Consider the following 15,359-nt stretch of genomic DNA (forward strand, 5'->3'; position numbering starts at 1 on the left):
TATAAACTAGGATTTACCAAATAAAAACATGTACAAGATTCTTTGTCTTCTAACATGTTATTAACAATACATATCATCTGCTTAAAACCCGAGTCACTACATGCTATATCTCTTCTCAGGCTATCCAAGCCAACTCTAGCTTGATCATGCCCCAACCTGATGCAATGCACACATACAAACAAAGCAACAGCCGGATAACTCCGGTGAGAATAAATCTCAGTATGAACAACATGCATATACATCATTTAAGCATGTAACTTATTCAATTATGAATGTCATATAATAACATAACATGCTAGAATTTATAAACGCATATTCTAAACCATAAAAATCTCTAGGTTAATGCATAAATGCAATGCATGTACCAAGAAATAGGTTTTCAAATCTGATATCAATAAATCGTAGTTCTGGGATCCCGAGGAAATAAAATCTTCAACAAACACCAACTCACCCAATCGAGGTGAAGTTGAATACTTCATTTCCCCTGACTTTGGTGCAACAATAGTAAGTCTTCTGGCTCTCGAAGTAATTCTACATTCCGTGCCACTCAACTACAGCCCTCCAAACGTCATATGCACTCTAGGCCTTTCAACCCTCTGTGCTTTACAGGCTGGAGTTCAAGATGAATGCAACATGTTCTGTATGTATTAAATGCTATAAAATACCTTGAACACTTACTCAAATAAACCAACAAAGCAATCAAAGCATCTAATCGCATAAGGATATTGACAAATCTGTAAGCATCACATAATACATGTAAAAATGTTCAATACAGAAAATAATATAAATCAAATTAAACAAGTAAACATTTACATAAATATTTTGGGAATTCAAGAAAATAGCTATCTTGAATAATCTATCCCATCTATGTAAACGTAAACAATAACATATATTAAAATGCAGGTATGTGATTTTAGGCAACTCGATAATCAGAAACAATCTCGAGTTATTCTGCCCATCTTATTAATGTCTATTCATACCTGTGATCTGGATTCAAACATCTTGAATCTGTTTCCAATGCTGATCATCTCGAAGCTAGCCAAATCGGTCATACAATTCTGCACATTTCAATCAGTGCTAATTGAAGGTGTTCTTGATTCAATCTTAAACACTTCAAGTCATTAGAACTCGAACTCGTCGATTCGACTTCGATAACTTCCATTCCCAACTGAAATTAAGTATAAACCATGCTCAATATCATTATCAAATCTGATATTTAGTGCTAAGTTCAATCTATAGTTGATATCGGATTGAATTGCAACCCGGCGGCATAACGGTTCGAAATCGGTAATTTCGAATACATTAACTTCAATATCATCACCATCTTAACAATATAACATCATCAATTCTTCAGCTGAATTTTTGAAATATGCAAACCCTAAAAAATCAGATTTTCGAAATTTTTTTCAATATTCCAAAACATGTCCAAACGACGATCTTTTCTCGATCCGTCTTAGATATGCTATCGTCGTATATGCTAGAACATGTTTATACAATCAAATATTAATTATAACAACATTATAAAATTTAAACATGGTAGAACTTCATAAAACTTACGTCAAAACGTAGCACTCGGAGCTGTGATCGCAAATATATGTTCAATCGAAAATTCTACCGGGCGGATCGAAAGATATCGGAGCTTAAAGGGACAAAAATGGACTTGGAACCCTTGTTTCTCCATTCCCACGTTTGCTTCTGGAATTTGGGCAGAAAACTGATCAGATTACACGTTTAAAAATACAAGTTGCAAAGAAAATTGCACTTTGGTCCCTGAACTTTGACCTAATTGCAAATCAGTCCCCGGACAAGCGATTTAATTCAATTTCAATCCTAAATAATTTAAGAATAATAGAATTTCATTCTAAACTCTAAATATTCTCAAATTAAATATTCTCGAATTAAAATTAAATCATTTCGGACCTTATCGCATTTTAGTCCTTGAACTACTCAATATTTGCAAATGGGTCCTTGCTCGGATTTCATTCGCAGATTCAATCCTTGATATTTATAATATTGGAATTCACATCTTAAATTTCATAAATATTAATTCAAATATTTTTAATCTTTTTAATTTAAGAATTCCGGATATTAAAATCTTAAAATTCGAAAAATCCTCAAATTAAATATTTCTGACCCGAAATTGAAATCTCTAATTTCCATACATTCTTAAATTCATATTTTCTCTCTTATTTGGAATTTAAATCTTAAATCCCGTAATTAAGAACTTAATATTTTCGGGCCTTACATTTCCTCCCCTCTAAGGAATGATTTCGTCCTCGAAATCGCATTCGATCTGACTGCGGATTCTCATAAGCTGTATAGCTGACTGAAGTAATATTGACTTCAATTATCTGAGCTTTCGATATCTATTCTGATATCTTCTCTTCTATCGTATCTTCATCTTCTTTCTGATTGCTTCTGCAATACATATAATCACTGAGTCAACTTATATCTAAGTTGCTCTTTCTCGTGATCTAATTCTGCATTAGTTAGTCTGTCTTGCTTACAATCTTATCGACTTCTGTTGTATCTGAATTGAATGCACATACATATTCTAGCTTATATTCTTCAGCCAATGCATATGGATAACAATTCATCTATCTGACAATTTACGATTGAGTATTAATCAACTAGCTAGATCAAATACTTGGAATATAAAGACATCTAGTCTTATACAAGCTACAAAATAATATACATGCATTGACAAATAAATCCTAACTCATAAATACATCAATTCATGAATATAAACTAGGATTTACCAAATAGAAACATGTACAAGATTCTTTGTCTTCTAACATGTTATTAACAATACATATCATCTGCTTAAAACCCGAGTCACCACATGCTATATCTTTTCTCAGGCTATCCAAGCCAACTCTGGCTTGATCATGCCCCAACCTGATGCAATGCACACATACAAACAAAGCAACAGTCGGATAACTCCGGTGAGAATAAATCTCAGTATGAACAATATGCATATACATCATTTAAGCATGTAACTTATTCAATTATGAATGTCATATAATAACATAACATGCTAGCATTTATAAACGCATATTCTAAACCATAGAAATCTCTAGGTTAATGCATAAATGCAATGCTTGTACCAAGGAATAGGCTATCAAATCTGATATCAATAAATCTTAGTTCTTGTAACGCCCAGAAATTCGGCACGTAAATCCGCATGCATAACTAGGGGATTTAATAATTTTAAAATAATGTGAAAATGTGTTAAATTAATTTTATATGTTATTATGTGAATTATGTGATTTATTGGCATGTTTTAAATATTGGTTCGTCATTTAAATCGGTATGATGTGATTTAGAATTTATTTGAGAAAGTTTACTTTATGATCGCGTAGGTTGGGCCGTGGACGGACGAGATGTTATTTTCACCCAAATTCTTTTATGAATTTTTAGGAGCTTTAAAATATTATTTTAAGGTATTTTGTCATGAAAATTTTATTATTTAATAATATATTTATTTAAGGATTTATTTTTAGCCAAAATAAGTCATTTTAATGACTTTTATTGATCTTTAAAAATCCTTTAATTCTATATTTCGTGATTTACTATTATATATCAGATTAGTAGATATTTTTAAAAGTTAAAAATCTTATATTTATGTTATATTATCTACCTAATCAATTTATATTAGTTATTATCCTATTTTCTACCTAATCTACCCAATATTAAACCCCTAATTTCTCCCTACCCTACGTCTCTCCCCACTCAGCCGACACCCTTTCTTCCTCACCACCATTCTCATGACTTTTGACAGAAAACACTAGCTCTTAGCCGATCTCTTCAAGGTTTTGGTGTTCTTCGTCGTCCCGGCGAGCCCGATACGTGTCGATATCCACGTTTTGTTCAAATCTTCAACAAGGCACGTTTTGAATCCATTCTTGAACACCATTTAAATCATTATACACTGATTTATGCATAAAAAATTGGATGTTGCATGTGTATGTGGTTTTAGAATAAAAATCTTCATGTTCATGCCAAGCATTCACGTTTTACATGTTGGCTTATTTATGCATGATTTTGATCCATGGGCTGTTCGAGGAGCTAACCATCGGTTTAAGGTTCGAGCTAGGGTCCTTAGGGTTGGTTTTGGCTAGGTGGTTCATGGCTGGAAGGGCTGGAGCCATCCTGGAGTCGGCCATGACAGCAGCTACGCGCGAGCAGTGGCATCTGTTGGGTTTAGGGGGCTTGGCCGAGCCATGCATGGGCTTGGCTCGAGTCAGGCCTGGTCTTGGGGATGCACTTGGACCCTGGGGTGGTCCAGATGTCGGAGTTCCGGCCGGTGGTGGCCGGAGCTGGTCAGAAAAGGGAAGGGTGGTGGGATGCGCAGTCTGCGCATCAAAACAGGGAAGGAGGGGATCGGGTGGCTTAGTTAGGGAGCTGGCTGGACCAGGGGTTGGTCTGGTCGGTTCGGCAGGACCCTGGGGAGGTCCTGCCGGCGGCGCTCCGGCCATGGGTGGCCGGAGCTGGGCAGTAGGAAGGAGGAAGGAACTGCTCACGGCCGAGAGGTAAGGAAGATGGATGTGTGTGTGCAGGTTGTACGTACTGTTGGGAATTCATTGGTGGGCCGGGCTGGGGTGTTCTTGGGCCGGGCTTGGGTCCTTGGATCCGGGTCCGGTTCGGGTCTAAAATGATGGGTCAAATAATTTTAGTCCGGGTCTAGATTTTTATTATTTAGGCTCGGGTGTTTTTATTTTAATTAAATAAGAGATTAATTAACAATTAATGGGTTTGGAATTGATTAATTAATTAATTGGACTAGGTTAATGGGATTAAATAATTAATGAAGTGAGCCCACTAATTTGTCATGGGTCGTGTGATCCATGAGAATTATTGGGCCAGGTTGTGTCGGGTTTAATAATTTTATCATTTAATTTATAAGTTAATGGTTAGTTAATAATTTTATTAATTTAATTTTAAGTTAATTAGTTAATGGGCCTAAATTATGTTGTTAGTGAGCCCATTAGTTTCTCATGGGCCTGGGGGCCCATGAAGCTTAATGGGCTAGGTCAGGTTAGGCTTTTGGGTTTTTGAGCCAATCTAGGAATTTTTGAGTTTAAGTCTAGTGGTCAGCAGCTCGAACAAGTCCTTGGAAAAATAAATGTCCGTAAATATATATTTAATTCATGCATTCATTTTTATTAGATATATAAGTGTGATTTTTAAGAAAATAAATTAAATATATATTTACGGGCAAATTTTCATGAAATAAAGAAATATGTGAGAATTTTCAAGTTCATGCATCATGTAAAAATTTTTATGATAAGTTTAAATGTATGTTAAGAGAAAAAAATATTTTTATGGAAGTTGAAGTGAAGGTGGAAAGTGATGTGGTTGAAGCCGGGATACTTGGGCCCGGTGACCTTCCTAATGATGTATAAGTATGATGAGCTTATGGATCCAGCTGAGAGGGCTGGTGAAGTGGCAGCACAGAGGTGGAAACCCACCGACGCGTACGTTGGTTTATAGATTGATCAATCGATTAGTATGATGCCACCGACATGGATACGACTTGTTGAGAACTAAGAAATTATGATAAGTTATTTGATGAGATTTATAAAGTATGATGAATTAGGTTATAACATGATGATTTAGCATTATAATTATTTATTCATGTTTATATGCATATAATTTTAAGATCATGCACGTATATTTATATTCACGTATTTTATATGATGAGTGCTTGTGTGTGGTTTCATTTTGTTATATAATGATAGAACGTGCTGAGCCTCTAGGCTCACTAGATTTAAATGGTGCAGGTGAGCAGAATATTAATGGAGTTAATGTGTTCCCGACTGGCGGCGAGGGCGTATGAGTATCCAGGCGGCTAGAACCCGTGACCATTGCTCTAAGATGATTTTTATGTTGAGATTTAGCACAATCATTTCCGCATATGTTTTATTATTATAGATTTTTAGTATATGCATGGATTTTACATTTAAGTATTTATTTTCTAAGTTTTCATGAATTTTTGTGAAAGAAATATTATTTAGGAGTTTTATTATTATGGAATTCTTATAAATTATTATATAGTATTTAATGTTAGGTATTTATTTGCATGCATTGTACTTTTATTGTATGTATTGTGTATATGTATTTTAAATTAAGTAAAGTTATTTTTATGTATGATATATATATATATGTATGGGCATATATATATTTATATTCATTATTTTATAATTAGAGATTAAAAAAAAAAAATTCACTAGAAGTTCTAGGATGTTTCATTTGGTATCAGAGCCTTGGTCCTTGGAGGGTTACTAGCCTGCTACACGGAGCTCAGAAGCCGCACTGCCAGTCTGTAAGTTTTAAGTGTTTTAAATTATGATTTATGCATGGGACACATGAGTTATGTTTTTATTTATTTATGAAAATGAGAATTTAAAGTTACGACAGTCTTAAAGTCAAAAATATTAGTTATGCATGGCGATTTACGTAAAGAAATATGTGGTGGTACAGAATGCCTCCGAGACCAGTGAACAGACGTGGGGGACCTCCACCTCCACAGAATCCTCTTTCAGCATTGGAGCAGGCCAATGCGAATATGATGGCTGGGATTACTGCTCTGTTGGAGCAGCAGGCGGCACGTCCGAGGCTTTCACACGATGAGGATGTGGCTGAGCGGTTCCAGAAGAAAGGACCCAAGGAGTTTACAGACACCACTGATCCGCTCATTGCCGAGGGATGGATCCGATCACTAGAGTCTATCTTTGACTACATGGGGATTACAGATGTGGACAGAGTCAAGTGTGCAGTTTATATGATGAGAGGGGATGCAGCCTCGTGGTGGGAAGGCGCTGTTAGAGGCGTGAACCTACCTACTTTGACTTGGATAGAGTTCAGAAGTATGTTCTTTGCCAAGTATTTCACTGAGGATGTGCGCAGCCGCATGATCCGGGAGTTCATGAGTCTCCGTCAGGGGGACAAGTCTGTGGTGGAGTACATTACACAGTTCGAGAGGGGGTGTCGCTTCGTACCCCTTATTGCTGACAGTGCACCGGAGAAATTGAGACAGTTTGTTGATGGGCTTAGGGCGGACATCAAGCATGATGTACGCATGTTGGACGTCACCACTTATGAGGCAGCGGTGAGTAGGGCACTACGATCCGAGGAGGGTAGGAAGGATATCTTGAGGGAGCAACAGAGGAAGAGGCAGCTACAAACATCGTACCATGAGTCGTATCCACAGCAGGATGCAAAGAAGCAGTCTACTGGGCCATCGAAAGGCCCAAATCCACTGAGACAGCAAGGAGCTATCGTTCCTCGTGCAGAAGCACTACCTCTCTGCCAGAAATGCCAAAAGCCCCATCCAGGACCGTGTATGAAGGGATCAGGCATGTGCTACCATTGCAAGGAACCGGGACACATTATGCTGCATTGTCCCAAGAAGAATGCTGCTGGACGAGTCTTTGTGATGCAGGCAGAGGAAGCAGCACCGGATACTTTGCGCATCACGGGTAATGTTATTTAATGCATTAAATTTGTCATTTTTGGATTGCTCGATTGGGAACTACACGAGGAAACTTGTTCTTGCCTAGAGTTCATTTCAATTTCGAGGGCGAAATTCCATTTAAGGGGGAGAGAATTGTAACGCCCAGAAATTCGGCACGTAAATCCGCATGCATAACTAGGGGATTTAATAATTTTAAAATAATGTGAAAATGTGTTAAATTAATTTTATATGTTATTATGTGAATTATGTGATTTATTGGCATGTTTTAAATATTGGTTCGGCAATTAAATCGGTATGATGTGATTTATGAATTTATTTGAGAAAGTTTACTTTATGATCGCATAGGCGGGGCCGTGGACGGACGAGATGTTATTTTCACCCAAATTCTTTTATGAATTTTTAGGAGCTTTAAAATATTATTTTAAGGTATTTTGTCAAGAAAATTTTAGTATTTAATAATATATTTATTTAAGGATTTATTTTTAGCCAAAATAAGTCATTTTAATGACTTTTATTGATCTTTAAAAATCCTTTAATTCTATATTTCGTGATTTACTATTATATATCAGATTAGTAGATATTTTTAAAAGATAAAAATCTTATATTTATGTTATATTATCTACCTAATCAATTTATATTAGTTATTATCCTATTTTCTACCTAATCTACCCAATATTAAACCCCAAATTTCTCCCTACCCTACGTCTCTCCCCACTTAGCCGACACCCTTTCTTCCTCACCACCATTCTCACGAATTTTGACAGAAAACACTAGCTCTTAGCCGATCTCTTCAAGGTTTTGGTGTTCTTCGTCGTCCCGGCGAGCCCGATACGTGTCGATATCAACGTTTTGTTCAAATCTTCAACAAGGCACGTTTTGAATCCATTCTTGAACACCATTTAAATCATTATACACTTATTTATGCATAAAAGATTGGATGTTGCATGTGTATGTGGTTTTAGAATAAAAATCTTCATGTTCATGCAAAGCATTCACGTTTTATTTACATGTTGGCTTATTTATGCATGATTTTGATCCATGGGCTGTTCGAGGAGCTAACCATCGGTTTAAGGTTCGAGCTAGGGTCCTTAGGGTCGGTTTTGGCTAGGTGGTTCATGGCTGGAAGGGCTGGAGCCATCCTGGAGTCGGCCATGACAGCAGCTACACGCGAGCAGTGGCATCTGTTAGGTTTAGGGGGCTTGGCCGAGCCATGCATGGGCTTGGCTCAAGTCAGGCCTGGTCTTGGGGATGCACTTGGACCCTGGTGTGGTCCAGATGTCGGAGTTCCGGCCGGTGGTGGCCGGAGCTGGTCAGAAAAGGGAAGGGTGGTGGGATGCGCAGTCTGCGCATCAAAACAGGGAAGGAGGGGATCGGGTGGCTTAGTTAGGGAGCTGGCTGGCCAGGGGTTGGTCTGGTCGGTTCGGCAGGACCCTGGGGAGGTCATGCCGGCGGCGCTTCGGCCATGGGTGGCCGGAGCTGGGCAGTAGGAAGGAGGAAGGAACTGCTCACGGCCGAGAGGTAAGGAAGATGGATGTGTGTGTGCAGGTTGTACGTACTGTTGGGAATTCATTGGTGGGCCGGGCTGGGGTGTTCTTGGGCCGGGCATGGGTCCTTGGATCCGCGTCCGGTTTGGGTCTAAAATGATGGGTCAAATAATTTTAGTCCGGGTCTAGATTTTTATTATTTAGGCTCGGGTGTTTTTATTTTAATTAAATAAGAGATTAATTAACAATTAATGGGTTTGGACTTGATTAATTAATTAATTGGACTAGGTTAATGGGATTAAATAATTAATGAAGTGAGCCCACTAATTTGTCATGGGCCGTGTGATCCATGAGAATTATTGGGCCAGGTTGTGTCGGGTTTAATAATTTTATCGTTTAATTTATAAGTTAATGGTTAGTTAATAATTTTATTAATTTAATTTTAAGTTAATTAGTTAATGAGCCTAAATTATGTTGTTAGTGAGCCCATTAGTTTCCCATGGGCCTGGAAGCCCATGAAGCTTAATGGGTCAGGTCAGGTTAGACTTTTGGGTTTTTGAGCCAGTCTAGGAATTTTTGAGTTTAAGTCTAGTGGTCAGCAGCTCGAACAAGTCCTTGGAAAAATAAATGTCCGTAAATATATATTTAATTCATGCATGCATTTTTATTAGATATATAAGTGTGATTTTTAAGAAAATAAATTAAATATATATTTACGGGCAAATTTTCATGAAATAAAGAAATATGTGAGAATTTTCAAGTTCATGCATCATGTAAAAATTTTTATGATAAGTTTAAAAGTATGTTAAGAGAAAAAATATTTTTATGGAAGTTGAAGTGAAGGTGGAAAGTGATGTGGTTGGAGGCCGGGATACCTGGGCCCGGTGACCTTCTTAATGATGTATAAGTATGATGAGCTTATGGATCCAGCTGAGAGGGCTGGTGAAGTGGCAGCACAGAGGTGGAAACCCCACCGCCGCGTACGTTGGTTTATAGATTGATCAATCGATTAGTATGATGCCACCGACATGGATATGACCTGTTGAGAACTAAGAAATTATGATAAGTTATTTGATGAGATTTATAAAGTATGATGAATTAGGTTATAGCATGATGATTTAGCATTATAATTATTTATTCATGTTTATATGCATATAATTTTAAGATCATGCACGTATATTTATATTCACGTATTTTATATGATGAGTGCTTGTGTGTGGTTTCATTTTGTTATATAAGGATAGAACGTGCTGAGCCTCTAGGCTCACTAGATTTAAATGGTGCAGGTGAGCAGAATATTAATGGAGTTAATGTGTTCCCGACTGGCGGCGAGGGCGTATGAGTATCCAGGCGGCTAGAACCCGTGACCATTGCTCTAAGATGATTTTTATGTTGAGATTTAGCACAATCATTTCCGCATATGTTTTATTATTATAGATTTTTAGTATATGCATGGATTTTACATTTAAGTATTTATTTTCTAAGTTTTCATGAATTTTTGTGAAAGAAATATTATTTAGGAGTTTTATTATGGAATTCTTATAAATTATTATATAGTATTTAATGTTAGGTATTTATTTGCATGCATTGTACTTTTATTGTATGTATTGTGTATATGTATTTTAAATTAAGTAAAGTTATTTTTATTTATGATATATATATATATGTATGGGCATATATATATTTATATTCATTATTTTATAATTAGAGATTAAAAAAAAAAAATTCACTAGAAGTTCTAGGATGTTTCAGTTCTGGGATCCCGAGGAAATAAAATCTTCAACAAACACCAACTCACCCAATCGAGGTGAAGTTGAATACTTCATTTCCCCTGACTTTGGTGCAACTATAGTAAGTCTTCTGGATCTGAAAGTAAGTCTACATTCCATGCCACTCAACTACAGCCCTCCAAACATCATATGCACTCTAGGCCTTTCAACCCTCTGTGCTTTACAGGCTGGAGTTTAAGATGAATGCAACATGTTCTGTATGCATTAAATTCTATAAAACACCTTGAACACTTACTCAAATAAACCAACAAAGCAATCAAAGCATCTAATCACATAAGGATATTGACAAATTTGTAAGCATCACATAATGTAACACCCGGTATTTTAATTACATAAATCCGCCTGCATAATTAGGATATTTAATTATTTAAATTTATGATTTATGGGTTAAATAATTATGTGAATTATTTATGCATGATTTAAATTTATTTTTTAAGCATTTAACCCATAATTAGTGATTTTTATGATTTTTAGTATTTTTATTGTTTAATCGCGTAGACGGGACCGTGGACGGACGAGATGACAACTTTCCACCCAAATTATTTTATGAGCCTTTTTGGAGCCTTAAATTATTATCTTGAGTTTTATTATCTCAAAATTTTAAGTATTTAATTTTATTTAATTTTAGGGGTCATTTTTTATCCAAAATTAGTCAAAATATTGACTTTTTAGTATTTTTAAAATTTCCCTAAATTAATATTTCGAGATTTTTATTTATGTTATCAGATTTTTTTAAATGTTCAATTAAGAGTTTAAGTTGTATATTAATTATTTAAAACCTTTTTATTTAATTATTTAACCTATATTCTAATTAACCTAAAAATAAAACCTATTCTACCTAAAAACCCTACCTTAGCCGATCACTCTTTCTCTCCTAGCATCAGCCGTCACCTCCATCGTCTTCTTCACTGAACCAACCTCCAAGAACACCATAGCCATTATTTCGAAGGTTCCAAGCAAGCCAAGGCATCCCGTCGTCGTCCCGTCGTCCCGAAGCCCGTCGTACACGTTTCTAACTCTATAAATCGGTATTAAGGCATGTTTTTCTTCACTTTTCAAATCTATATCAGTGTATGTATGCGTGTGGGTGTGTAACATCAGAATCGATCATATTTGACAGCAAGTTTTCGATTTTTCCTCCTCTAATGCTCTCGGTTTTGACATTTGTGATTGCATGCTCACGTTTTTCATGTCCATGGCTAGGTGGGCTGCTGGTCCACGGTTAGAGGGTTTCCTCGGGGTCCCTAGGATGTCTAGATGAGTCGGCCATGGTTGGGTTGGGGCTAGGATTCACGGCCGAACAGGTTTTTCAGAAAGGAAACTAGAGGCTGCGCAGGCTAGGGTTGGTGGAAGAGGGTTCGGGGTAGGCTAAGGGAGCAGCATGGGGTTCGGACCAGGGGGTGGTTTGAACCGGCAGGACCCTGGGGAGGTCCTGCCGGCGGGGCTCCGGCCACGGTGGCCGGAGCTGGGCTGCAGCAGGCCGTGAAGGCCTGCTGCTCGCGCAGCCGAGCCGGAGGGAAAGAAGGGAGATTAGGGTTTCGGCTCTTGGGTTGTTTGGTAGATCTGGGTCGGGTCAGGTGGTCCGGGTCGGGTCTAAAATAATATGGGTTAAGTTAAGTGGGTCCGGGTCCGGGTTATTTTAATTGGGCTCGGGTATTTTTATTTTTAAGTTTTTTAAGTTAATTAGGAATTTAAATGGGCTAATTAAATTCCCAAAAATTTAATTAGTACCATTTAATTTATTTGGGGTCCATTAAATTATTTTGGGTTAATTTAATTATTTTTGGGCTTTTAATAATTTTTATTTAAATTTTTAAGTTGGCCAGAAATTTTTATGGGCTTGGGAGCCCATGAAAGTTATTGGGCCTGTTAATGGGCTTTTGGGCCCATTGGGCCAGGGACAGTGTTGTTGGGCCTAAGTTAGTCTTAATGGGCTTTGGTTGATTTATGGGCCAAGTCTTGAGTTAATGGGCTTGCATGTCTAGGGCCAGCAGCTGTATCAAACCATGAGAAATTGCATGTGTCCTGATTTTATATTTAATTATTTTTATGCATGAAAAGTTATTTGAATATTTATATGATATTAGAAAATAAATTAAATATAAATGAAGGACACACAATTTATTTAAGTACATGCATTCATGAAATCAATTTTTATGCTATGATTTAATTTCTATGGTTGAGCAAATAAAATATTTTAGGTGGAAATTGAAGTAGTGTGGCCATTTATGTATGGGCAGTTTCTGCCATTTATGTATGGGCAGTTTTCTGCCATTTATGTATGGGTGGTTCGCCACCAGCCTCGTACGATGGTTTCTTAGACTGATTAGTCGCACTATGGGTCACACTTACGGATAGGACCATTCAATGTTAAGAAAATAGATGCTCAACAATTCTAGTATGTATGATATTAAGTATGTTATGTATGTTTATTTATGCAAGTTAAGTTATGTAATTTTTTTAAGCATGCTCATTCATGTATTTGTATGTATTAGTATTAATTGATTTAAATTATTTTAAACCCTTGTTAGTATGCATGTTGGGCCTCTAGGCTCACTACACTGATATGGTGCAGGTGAGTACGTAGAGGAGCAGGTTACTCCTACCGGTGGTGAGGACGTATGAGCAGCGCTGCAGTAGCCCCGTGACCGTGACAGCTTCTGAGTCACCGTGCATGATGTTATGATACATTTTTAATATTTTTATGTGTTGAGTTGTTTGAATATTTTATTAAGTATTTTTAGTGCATGCACACATTTTATTATTTTATTTATGCAGTATATTTTTAATTATAGTGTTGACTCAGATATTTATTTAATTTAAAGAATGCATTTTTATTTAAGTATTTAAATTGTTTAGTTATTTAGTCATGAATTTATTTTAAGTATTTTATACAGTGCATATATGTATGGGCATATATGTACCTATTTTATTTAGTAGTATAAAAAAAAAATTTCCGCATATTTATTTATTATAGAGTTAGGGTCGTTTCAGTTGGTATCAGAGCACGGTCCTTGGAGGGGTCACTACTGCTTTGCGAGCTCAGAAATCCACGCTACCTGTCTGTAAGTTTTAAATGTTTATAGTATGATTTAATTTCTAGAATTTAAGTTAGCCTAAATTTTAAACCACTTAGTTATGCATGGCGATTTACGTAAATAAATATGTGGTGGTGCAGAATGCCTCCCAGACAGGTGAATCGACGTGGGAGACCTCCACATCCGCCTCCACCTCCACCGCCACCTCAGCAGCACCCCATGACAGCACTGGAGCAGGCCAGTGCCACGATGATGGCGGGTATTACTGCTCTGTTGGAGCAGCAGGCTGCCCGTCCCAGACTGTCCCACGAGGAGGACGTCGCAGAGAGGTTCCAGAAGAAGGGGCCTAAGGAGTTTTTGGGGACCACCGATCCGTTGGTGGCTGAGGGATGGATTCGCTCTCTTGAGTCCATCTTCGACTATATGGGGATTACAGACGCCGACAGGGTGAGCTGTGCTACGTATATGATGCGAGGCGATGCAGCCCTTTGGTGGGAGGGTGCAGTCAGAGGAGTCCATCTACCTACACTGACGTGGGCTGAGTTCAGGCGTATCTTCTACGCCAAGTATTTCACTGAGGATGTGCGCAGTCGCATGATCCGGGAGTTCATGAGTCTCCGTCAGGGGGACAGATCTGTTGTGGAGTACGTGAGCCAGTTTGAGAGGGGCTGTCACTTTGTGCCCATGATTGCTGATAGTCCGCAGGAGAAGCTGCGTCAGTTTGTGGAGGGCCTGAAGGCTGAGATCAGGCACGACGTGCGTATGGCAGACGTCTTTACATATGAGTCTGCAGTCAGCAGGGCCTTGCGTTCCGAGGAGGGACGGAGAGAGATACAGAGAGAGCAGCAGGGTAAGAGGCAGTTTATGCATACATGGTATCAGCGACCATCTTCGCAGCCACCTGCGAAGAAGCAGTCTACAGGGCCATCTAAGGGCCCGAATCAGCAGAGGCCTCAGGGGAAGCCACAGCAGCAGACTAGGGGCGGGGCCCCTACTCCAGGGAGATATCCAGTGTGTCCGAAGTGCCAGAAGATGCATTCCGGGCAGTGTCTATTGGGAGCAGGAGTCTGCTATCGCTGCAAGGAGCCAGGGCATCAGATTGCCAACTGCCCGCAGAGGCAGAATGTTAGTGGGCGAGTTTACGTTATGCAGGCTGAGGAGGCAGACCCAGATACCTCCTTGATCACCGGTATATCTAACCCCTAGAACTTTTTCAATTCTTTGCTTTTGTTTAATTGCGATCATATCTGAATGCCTGTTACATGAGTTTAATTATCAGCATGCTAGAATAAGAATTTTGTTTCTTTGTGATTAGAATTAAGGTATTGTAGTGTTTTAACCTTGGGAGCATAGTGGTATGAATTGTTGGGAATCTTCTGCGTGCAGGGAGAATTCTAGTTGGAGGCAACTCCACGTTTGCGTTGCTAGATTCAGGAGCCACGCATTCGTTTATCTCCCGAGATTTTATCAGACGGATAGGCATTTCACCGGAGGTTGTAGACAGTGGTTACGATGTTACCATGCCATCCGGACAGATTATCACTACCACTAGTGTCATCAGGGATCTGGC

This window comes from Henckelia pumila, unplaced genomic scaffold (genome assembly GCF_033568475.1).
Source record: "Henckelia pumila isolate YLH828 unplaced genomic scaffold, ASM3356847v2 CTG_417, whole genome shotgun sequence".
Lineage (NCBI taxonomy): Eukaryota > Viridiplantae > Streptophyta > Magnoliopsida > Lamiales > Gesneriaceae > Henckelia > Henckelia pumila.